Below are 9,446 nucleotides of genomic sequence, written 5' to 3'. Positions count from 1 at the left end.
AGGAAGCATGGAAAAAGTGAAGGAGAATAGCGATCCAAAACGCAGCGGAAATGTATTAACTTAAGTAGTCTGAGACTGCAATTTCCCTTGTTTTAAAGTCTGAAACTGCATTAACCAAAGTTAAACTTCCATTAACCAACTTCATGAAAAGTATTAACCAAATCTGGGACTGCAACTTCCCTTGTTTTAAATTCTGGTACTGCATTAACCGAAGTTAAACTTCCATTAACCAACTTCGTGCCATGTATTAACCAAGTCTAGGACTGCAATTTCTCTTGTTTCGAAGTCTGGCACTGTATTAACCTAAGTTAAACTTCCATTAACCAAATTCGTGCAATGTATTAACCAAGTCTGGGACTGCAATTTCCCTTGTTTTAAAGTTTGGTACTACATTAACCAAAGTTAAACTTCCATTAACCAACTTCGTGCAATGTGTTAACCAAGTCCGAGATTGTAATTTCTTTTGTTTCGAAGTCTGGCATTGTATTAACCTAAGTTAAACATTCATTAACCAACTTCGTGCAATGTATTAGCCAAGTATGGGACTGCAACTTATCTTGTTTCAAAGTTTAGCACTGTATTAACCAACTTCATGTTTTTTTTTATGTTTGGATACTAAGTAATTGCATTAACAAAATATTTTGTATATTATATACACCAACAAAGTTTAGTACAATTTGGATTATAACAAAAGTCAATTTACAATATTGTAACGTTTACAATTTGGATTAATACAAAAATCAATTTACAATCTTGCAACATCCCACCCGAATATTCCACATGAATAACCTGCACCACCAAATGTAACTATTGTTAGTGCATGTAATGTTTTGAACAAGACTAAAAGAAATGTTTGAACATCATACCATCATGTCAAATTTATCAAAATAATATAGATATGTGACGGTCTCCCCAAAATACACATGCCACTAGTCAATAACCAAAAATTCCCAAAATCATCATAAATTTGTATAAACTTGAGATGAACCCGTCAAGGGTGTTTCATATGTTGTCAAAAGATCCATGAATAACATACAATTTCCACTATACAATAACATACAAAAGTCTAAAATATGACGTACATAAAATCAAATACATAATAAATTAGAAGTTTAATAAGTACACTTAACTTATCCTCAACAACTACATATGTTTTCCGCAACACGTACATACGAATTCCTCAAATTTAAAACACAAAAAATTCTTCAAATGGTACATGTGAATTCAAATATTATTTAATACAATCTTATAATATATACAAACCACAATACTCGAATCTAAGTAATGCTTTCCACTAACAACCTCAAGAGATGATTCTACATAAATATTACTTCCAAATTGATTTCCCACCATTCCAATATTGTATTCCTACTGTATTCCTACGTATTTAAGAAACAAAATGTTAGATTTCATAGACAAAAATTACTTCATCTGCATGTGAATGTTGTTGGTGTGACACAACTTCAACTATCTAACTAAGTTTGGAGGATGCTTAAAAACTTCCTAATATACCCTTCCATCTTAAATAATTTTACACTACAATTTGGAGATTTTGACATGCATCGACATGCATGAGATTCCACTACACACATTCAGATTCAAACCCTTCAGTGAATTATTGAATGGAGATTTTGAAGTTGATCATTTATATGGTATTCACTGATACCTTTTTCTTTCATTGGTGCATTACTCATTTCATACTACTAATAACCAATCATTCTCTTTCCATTCATATATCATTGGTGTTCTACAACAAGTTGTGAGGACCCAGGTTGGAGAAGGTGGGAAAAAGGCTTGCATCAACCTTACAATGTCCGATGAAGTGTATGTAGCATTACAACTACACACCTACATAATATACCACTATTGAACAAACTCCTAATCACTTTGTAATGTTTCATTGTTGTTTGTTTTATTAGTGGAGCTGAGATTGATCCCACACTTTGGGAGGCATACGCCAACCAACTTATGGATATTACTAGAGAGAATGGCCAACCGATTGTCATTCTCACTCACGCTTGGTGTCGTCAAAGCTCAAGTACATTCCATCATTGAACATATCACATCTTTCTATTGCTAAATCTCTCTAATGGGTCTATACATGTTTATTTCACATGGATCCGTGCATGTTTGCAGCCACGGGAAAGCTCAACCGTTCTAATGCTTGGAACGGATCTAAACTACTCCTCAACTATGACCATCCTCAAGTTGGTGATTTCAAGACAAAGTGTGTTGCTATTCTATGTTTCTTTTTTCATGCATTGTTGTTTGTTATGGTTTGCCTTGTCACATGACAATTTGTTTTCAATTTGGGGCTGACTGCGAACAAATTCTTAACATTTAAGGTTTCAAGTGGGTAACCAATCTGTTGTTGGTTCACAAACACTATCACTACATTCTGCATCACAAGGGACTTTTGAAGACAAGTCTTTCTCATTTACTAAAGACATCAAAACAATTGCGGAGATCATTTGTCTCAATGATGTCAGCTTACTTTTTTCAGAACTAGTCATACTATCTTTATGTTATATATTTGCTGAATTTTTCTTTTAATGACTCCACGTTTTTTATAGGAATCTTTATGAAACACAGTAGATATGACAAAACCATTCAGGGCTAATCGTTTTGGATGGTATTATGAAATTTGTCGAACATGTAACAAGACAAAAAAATCACCTGGTGAATCCTTCCTATGCGACTGCTCCGAAACCATGTCTACTCCCATCACCAAGTAAAAAAAATATATATATATATATTGCTTCCTGTAGTTTTCTGATTTCATGTCAATAATGAATAATCTTATGTACTTTCCATTTATTTTATATTAGATATAAAATAGAAATAGAAGTTGAGCATGAAAGCAATATTGGTAATTTTATTTTCTGGGACAAAGAATGTATACCAATTGTTGGTATGTGGGCTCATGATTTACGTCAAATAATGAAGCAGGTCTCGCTTACTTACTCATCTCTGTCATTGGTTTTTGTCTTGATAAATTATAAATAATAAGTCAATTGTTTTAACTTGCCGCACATTCTGCATTTTTACAAACATCTTAGTCTGGATTTCTATATTTCTATTTTTCATACTTACTTAAACATTGATGCATCATGAGTATAATATGATACAAGAACTAGCTATTTCTATTCAATGCAGCATTTATACAATTACATTCGTACTACAATACATATATAATAACATGTAAATAAGGGCATCTGTATTAAGCACTAACACTCAATTGTCTTAGCTTACCACCAGTATGCATATTTCACATGTTATCTTATTCTGACTTTATGATATTTTGATACGAGTGACATGTATTTTATTATGAGATTTATATATTTCAGCTATACCTACTTATGTAAAAATGGAGGAAGCAGGTATATAATATGATATAACATCAAGCTATTTTGATTCAATGGAGCTTGTATATAATAACATATGTACTACAATATGTATATAATAACATGTATATAATAACATTTGTATTATACTATTCAAATTATTTATATTATATGATATAAAATCAAGCTATTTCACAATAACATGTTATGCCTCCCTTATTTGCATCAATTTGTCAATACTATATTTAAACCAATGAAGATTATCATTTGATGTACCCTAAACACCTTGACAATTGAAGCTAGGGGAAATATACCCGAACGTATCGCACAATCAAACATATAACAGAGTCGTCATCGAACTTTATTTATTCCCGAAGGAAAGAGAAAATATCGATAAAACCCGGGAGAAAGAGATATGTTGGGTAAGGAAGTCGGTTATGCAAGGGGAAGATATGAGCACCCCTAACATCCATGGTACTTCATGGGAACCATTTTGATTGTTCTTGCTCGAATAGGTGTTATATCTAAAGATTACTCACAAAAGAATAAGGGCAAAAGGAAAATAAATAGATAAAGTGCTCGGTGAGGATTAGGGCCCTCATGCCTACGTATCCTCATAATGCAATAAAAAAAATCAGAGCAATCGTAGTTCGTGGAACAACGAGAACAAAGAGCGATTGAAAGTGATGAAAAGTATAACTTGTACCAATAGAATGGTATCAAGGGAACGCACAAATGGAAAGTGAACTTTGAATCAAAGAGTAAATCGGCATCTTAGCAAAAAAAAGAAGGAACTAAATGTCTGGGGACGATCCAAACAACTCTTGGTTCACAAGGTGGACTGCCATTATATCATCCTAAAAGGATGTACAAGGAGTCCAAGGAGAATTATATTTGATCTTAAAAAGATGGTCTAGATTGATGAATGAAGAATGGTTAATTAATAAATAAGGTATCTCGTAAATAATATGGGTTCTCTTGCCTAGGTATCCTTATAGTGCAATAAGAAAATAAGAGCTTTCGTAGTTCAGCCCACTAGGGATGAAAGCAAGGTGATCGAGGAAAGAGGAGTGATTGATTGAATATGGAATATACTTGATAGTTACTTGGTAAGAACCACACTAAATTCTATGAGTAAAGGTGGATACAATGAGCAACTGGGTCAAGCGTCCCACACTCAAAGATATCTAGAATGAGGGTAGGAATTCTCCATTCTCATCCCTTCTTTACTACTTAAGGCTCATTACATTTAATTCTCGTCCTAACTTTCAAGTTGTTGGAGAAGAATCTTTGTTTCTTTTTGTAATGATGAGGATCTTATCAATCGTTCGATTCAAATTGCACTAAAGTCTATGAATAGAGGCGAATACAATGAGAAATTGGATCAAGCGTCTTGTACCCAGAGATATTCATAATGAGTTAATGGAATTCTCCACTCTCATTCATTCTCTATTTCTTAAGGCTCGTGTCGTACAACTTGAATCATGATTGATAATTTGTTGGTGTCTTTGTAGTGCTTGAGTAGTAGTCCATTTTGCTAGCTATGCTTGACTGATGTTGACTTGAAATCATGATCTTGCATTTGAACCTTGAGGTCTTGAGCTCCTGAGATTCAACATATCCACGATAGCTTGAACACAAGGGACTTGTCTTATCAAGTGATCAAGGGTCTTTGATCACTTGAACAAGCTTGGTGGATTGAGCATAGCTCAAAAGATTGGGTTGATCAAAGCAAACATTGATCAACACAACCAATATGAATGAGAAAGATTAGTTGAAATATATACAAGGGATTGAGGGTCTAGAAACCCTAATGAAATAATCAAATCACATGTTAATCTTGATTCTAAAGTCAACCTAAACTAAGGGAGCATATTATTGGTTAAGAATGTAACTGATTATAAACTCATATCAATGTCTAACAAGGATCAATATGATTAAAGGATTAATTAGATCTAAAAAAGGATTAAGGACAAATAATATTCTAAAATGAATTAAAACCAAATACACTAAGTATTTTTAATCATACGAATTAAAGTCTAACCTAATTAGGACTAGGTTAATCATATATTTTTTTCAAGGCATTTTCCAAATAATTAAGAATCAAATGGAATCAATTAATCCTAATTAAAAAAACTAATCATGTCAATTTCCATTTTTTTGCCTCGATATGAATTAACTATATTTAAACAAGTATGAACAAAAATGGCATAAAAAGAAATTAGCAAAGAAATGTTATAATCAATTAAAATAAGGGGTTTACATGGCCAACAAGGTGCACAAAGCAAATTTGGTGCAGGGACCAATTGGGAGGCCCATTGCCAATTTCTAAGTAGAGGCAAGGGGGTGCAAGGGTAGATATGGCGTTATTCAGCAATTTGCACAAAGCCCACTCAAGCTGAAGCCCAAAACGTGAATGGCAATGTAGCAATACTCAGAATTGAAAATCACCTGGAATTAGAATTCAAAAATACGCGCGCAGGCTAACGTTTAAACACCTCAAATTCTCCGGTCAATTTACCACCAACAACCACCACGTCGGAAGTCGCTTCCAGCGACGGTGGAACACCAAAAAATCGATACGACCCATACAACCGTGGCAATGAGCTAAATACCAATCTAGGTCAATTTCACAAGGAAATCACTCAAGGATGCAAATCGATGAGATTGAGCACAAGAACCCTAACCAATCCATGTTAAATTAAACACTAATGGACATCTGAACCTAGCAATAGTCATGGGGGAATGAACCATAGCAACATGAAGAACAAGATTGCATGAAGAAAATGGTGATAAGAGAAGTGAAGATCCTACAAACGGGGACATGATTTTCCCCGGTAATTGTTGCGATTGAAGTTGGTGAATGATGGCACGAGAAACCTAGGTCAAAGCTGCGAATTCCTTAGGTACATATCCTTATCCATTTTCTTTCGATTCTTATCACCGCGTAAACAGCTTCTTCCTCTTCTTCTCCTTAATTTTCTTGTTTTTTTTGTGAATCGTGGTTGTTGTTGTTGATGAATGGTATTGAGTTAGGTGAATAGAAATAGGTTGTAAGGATGAAATATTCAGAGGCTTGATGAAGACGGTGATGAAACCGGATGGAGGTTTTAGCACACCTTCATTCAAGGTCCAATGGTAGGACTTTGAAGAAGGCTATGGATGTCCTCTGAGGGAAGGTTGATTGAAGGTGGTGAAATTGTTTGGAGGTTGAAGATGATGCAAAGGCCTTGAGATGGAGAAAATGATTCGGTGGATGAGAGGTTATGAGATTATGATCCCTTTATCAATGATTGGAGAGTTTGCTTTTATAGGTTGTTAAACTTTGGAGTTTGTGAGAATCAGTTAGATTCAATTGAAATTGAATTGTTGAGATCGAGAAAAAGTTTGTTGTAATTTATGTTAGTCCTGATTGGTTATGATAGGTTCAGTTAGTTAGTTGATGTGGTGGTGTTAGGTTAGTTGATTGGAAGTTGATGTTAGGTTCACTTGGTTCTGAATGGCTTGGCTTGATTGGAAATTTTTTAGCTCTGAATTATTTTTTGATGCATTAGTTGGTCTGCTGTGACTTATTATATGGCTCGAGTTCAGTCTAGCTCTTATTGTAGGGTTTGTGTTGCTGTAGGTTATGGCTTGTTCTTGGCAAGGTTTGTCTGCTGCAATGACTTGCTTATAGAATGGTAAGCTCTTGAGCAGGTTAGGTTTATGCATTGCATTGTTTATGTTATGATGGTTGTTGTAGGCACTAGCTTGTTTGAATTGTTGGTCAAGCTCATGTTGTATTGAAGGTTGCACTGGATAGTTTACTCTTGAATGCTATGCCTTATTGATGTTTATTCCTGTTGACTGATTTGCAGATTTGTATTGCCAATGTTGTGTGGCAGATTGCTTGCTGCAGAATTATATTGGCATGAGGAATGCGGATATGGGCCACAATTTTCCTTGAAAAAAAATCGTGCATCTATTGGAATGTTTGATGTGGCTTTGGTTTGCTACAGTAGGTCATGTTGCACTGGGTTTGCAATGTTTGGCATGTCTGTTTGTATTGGCTTGTATTGTTCTTCCTTGGATTGTTATGTTGAGCAGGATGAGTGGTCTTTTATTGTTGCAGATGTATTATTGTTGCAGATGTATTATTGTATGATGGAATTCCATTTGAATGTATTTGCTGCAGGTGAGGTATCCTTGTGCATGAACCTGTTATACATTTATTTTAGCTATTGGTTGCTATGCTTGTTTTGTTATTGTTATTGTAATGAGTGCAATGTGCCAACCAGTTTGTCTCCACTTGCTATGCTTAAAATGAAATGCTTGGAACTTGACCATAGTTGTTAGAATATGTATGAATTGACTGCAATATACTTTTATGCTTGAATTTTAGATCTTGTAATGAGCTTAGCTTGGTGTGGATTTGAAATGTTGCTAAGTTGATTAATGATGTTGCCATGTCATGAATATGATGCTTGTTGAATGAATTGCTATGGTTGTTTGGTAATGCATTGGTTTGACATGCTTGATGTGTTATGGCTTTGATTTTGTAGGTTTCACTTGGCATGGTCTTGATGTAGGCGTGGTGGGCAGAATTGCAAGTCATCTCCAAGGCAAGAAAGGCAAGTTCAAGCTATAATGACCAACTTGGCAAAAGCTTGATTAATGGAGTAAATGGTGGCCATGGATGATCATGAGATGCTACAATGATGAAGATGTGATTAATGTTAAGATCCTAGGGGAAAATAATGATGGTTGACTTTGGTCAACTGTTTGACCAAAAAGTCAATAGTTGACCAAAAGTCAACTTTTTGTAAAATGAATTTTGATTTATTTTTGTAAAGAACAATGTGTGCTTTGATAAATGAGCGAAGAATTCATGTTTTAAATGTAATGATCTTGAAGTTATATGGATTGAAAACTTGAATTTTTGAATGACTTTTAACCAAATTGGCTTATGCATGTACTTCCCTTTTTAATTCATTCGAATATGGTCATATGATGCCACAAACATTACCTTGTCTAGGCTACATAAATGAAACCACTAGATGAGGGGCCCTATGAATCATGATGAACCTAGGACAAATAGTGGATCAAAGATCAATGCATTAGTGTGATCATGAACTCAAGGATCAAAGACCAAGGAACTTGAAAGTATCATGTGCACATCACTAATGGACCAAGAAAGACTAGATATGAATGCATATGTATGGATGTTTGAATACAATCTTGAGACAGATGAAAACCCAAACATGTGGATATATGGGCCAGATGAATGAATGTTATGCCTAGAGCCAAAATTAAGGATTGATGATGCAAAATGAGATGGTCAAAAAACCTTTCTATATCAATGAAGATCTTAGTCAACCCTAAGGTCAAAAAGTCAACCTCAAATAGCCCACAAACACCAAGTATTCATCATTAGGGTTTCATGATGCATTCTTCCCACATAAAGCCTTTGAATGAAACAAGATGCCTTACAAGCAAATCTCCAATCTGTAAGCCTCGATTATGGTTTAGATGGTCAAGAAAAATCCCAAAGAATATCCATGAGGCCTCACAACCAAATCATTAGGACATTAGGGTTTGAAACCCCATAGGAGTATCATGATAAGGCCTTCTTGAATCCCTGCCTCAAAGACCAAGCAATTAGGGATTCATTCCCATAATGAGCATGTGAAGAGCCATGTCATGCTTCTAGGGTTTGATCCACAAGCAAACCTTAGTTTTGCAAGCCATAAGCTTTGAATCTATGATGATCAATTAACATGTGTCAATATGAATGAATATTGTACATGAATGCGACATGAATGAGTACAAATGAATCTCAAGTCATAGGTTATATGAAAAGTGAAAAGGGGAGCAAACTTTAGGGTACAACAACAACTTGCTTGAGAAGCATTATGCTTTTCGTGTCAAGTTCCAACCGTACTACAAGCAAGCGTTTATTATGAAACTTACACAAGATCCGAAAGTCATCCAAATGATTGAGGATGCCATTGGTCGAACTAACATATATTTCCTTACATTCATGCTTATTTCTAATTGTTGTGTTTCTATGATTACTATTTAAGACTACTTGTATGGAATGACTTATAATGTATACTAGTTGTA

At 34.7% G+C, this 9,446-nt stretch overlaps 1 long non-coding RNA gene across 1 annotated transcript; it reads left to right on the top strand.

Moving 5' to 3' along the window:
- The first annotated feature begins 5,825 nt into the window (after positions 1–5,825).
- LOC127131734 (uncharacterized) lies at positions 5,826–8,068 on the top strand. Its single transcript, XR_007806514.1, has 4 exons — positions 5,826–6,250; positions 6,970–7,024; positions 7,202–7,518; positions 7,886–8,068. It is a non-coding gene; the product is annotated as an uncharacterized LOC127131734 (long non-coding RNA).
- The last annotated feature ends 1,378 nt before the right edge of the window (positions 8,069–9,446 follow it).

This window comes from Lathyrus oleraceus, chromosome 1 (assembly GCF_024323335.1).
Source record: "Lathyrus oleraceus cultivar Zhongwan6 chromosome 1, CAAS_Psat_ZW6_1.0, whole genome shotgun sequence".
NCBI lineage: Eukaryota > Viridiplantae > Streptophyta > Magnoliopsida > Fabales > Fabaceae > Lathyrus > Lathyrus oleraceus.
The sequence above is the reverse complement of the archived record's forward strand: the minus strand, read 5'-3'. Positions and strand labels throughout refer to the sequence as shown.